Here is a 1,681-nt window from a genome sequence, read left to right as displayed (position 1 = left end):
GCTTCATTGAGCGGGGGGCATCTCATCCAGCTCATGGGGCGGGGGGGGGGGGGGGGGGGGGGGGGGGGGGGAGGGCTAGGGGACGGGGCAATGGGCCGCCGGGGCTCATGTGCAGGCTCGCTTTCTCCTGGAGCAGACGAGACCCGGCAGAAGGGGATGGGAAGGGCGAGGAGGGGGCCCATGGGGCCAGCATGGATCGATCCATGGCAATCATGGGCCCAGGCAGGCCGCCCGGGGACCTGGTCGCGCGCACGCGCGCGCCCGCGCGCGAGCATGGGGCCATCGCAAAAGCAGGGGCGCGCGGGGGGACGCGAAGCCCTAGCGCCATGGGAATACAGGAGCATGCGTACACGGGGGCATCTAGGCGCATGAGCAGAGGCCAGCCCAGGGATGCTCGGAGTATGGGACAGACCCAGATACACACATACGCACAGACGCCGTCTCCCTTTTCTCCTCTCTCGCTCGCTCGCTCGCTCTCTCTCTCTCTCAGCCCTCCCCCCGGCCCACACAGCCAGCTCAATATAAAAGTACTAATATGCATCCGGCCGATGTCGAGCCATCCACAGCCAGCCTGCCACGAAGGGACCCCCGCCGGGAGCATGATGGACACGGGCACGCATGCTCATGTGTTGGTTCCGACGTCGGGCCGGCCACGGCCTGGCCAAACGCCATCTCATCGCGGGAGGATCAAAGCCCGGGCCAGGTTAGACACCCGCACCGCGGTCCAGGGCCGGCGGTCGGGTATTTTGCCCCAAGCGCATGGCACGCGCCGCATGCCCCCCCCCCCCCACACAGGGGAGGGGGACCCCCAGCCGGCAGGCAGAGGCGCCTGGTGGCAGCGCGCCGGGCGCGCCGCCCACCGGCCGGGCCGGCCAAGGCTGGAGGTGTCAGGCCCGATGTCGCGCCCGACGAGGGAAGAGGGGGCGGGGAGGCAGGGGAGGAGCCGCGCCGGACAACGCTCCCCTAGCGCGGCGCCGCCAGTATTAATGCCAGGCTATTTTGTACGCGGGCGGGCGGGTGGGCGGGCGGTCATCCGGTCCGACCTCGTCTACCTCCCTCCCCCCTGGGGGCGGAGGGGGGCAAAGCACCGAAGGAGGGGATGCGCGCGGGTGGGCGCTCGCCTAGCCCGCAACCACGATCGCGCAGGGGCTCAGTCACGCGCGAGGGCCGCGCCGTTCCTTAACGTGTGCCGGGGGGGGGGGCGGGGGCGGGGGCGGGGTGTCACCCTCGTCCCGGGCGGGGCAGAACCCGGGGCGCATCGGCGGCCAGCTTGGTGGCGCCAATCCCCCGGCCCGGCGCCGCGAGCCCGAGAGAAAGTGTCATCACGAATGGCGGGGGCAATTGCTGCGTGCTCCAAAATGTCCGCCTGCAAGGCCCCCGCCGTGGGTTGGCAGCCGCCGGGCGGCCGGGGTTGGGTGGTGGGTGGGTGTCTTCGGGCAGTTGGTGGGCGGGGCGTTCCCACAAGCGAGCGGCCGGCCGGGCGGCCGGGTGCCGGTGTGCGAGCGGCCTGCCGTTGGCGCCCTGGCTCTCTTACACGGAACCCCCCTGGCTGGCCTTCATGGTGGCGATGTTGAGAAGGGCGGTGTGATTGCGGGGGAGGCTGGATGGGCGCGATCGATCGGTCCTCTCGGCCGGAGCCGGGGCCGGGGCCCCGGGGCCCGGGGGGCGGGGGCACCGGCGC

The sequence above is a fragment of the Fonticula alba genome (assembly GCF_000388065.1).
Source record: "Fonticula alba strain ATCC 38817 unplaced genomic scaffold supercont2.12, whole genome shotgun sequence".
Lineage (NCBI taxonomy): Eukaryota > Rotosphaerida > Fonticulaceae > Fonticula > Fonticula alba.
The sequence above is the reverse complement of the archived record's forward strand: the minus strand, read 5'-3'. Positions refer to the sequence as shown.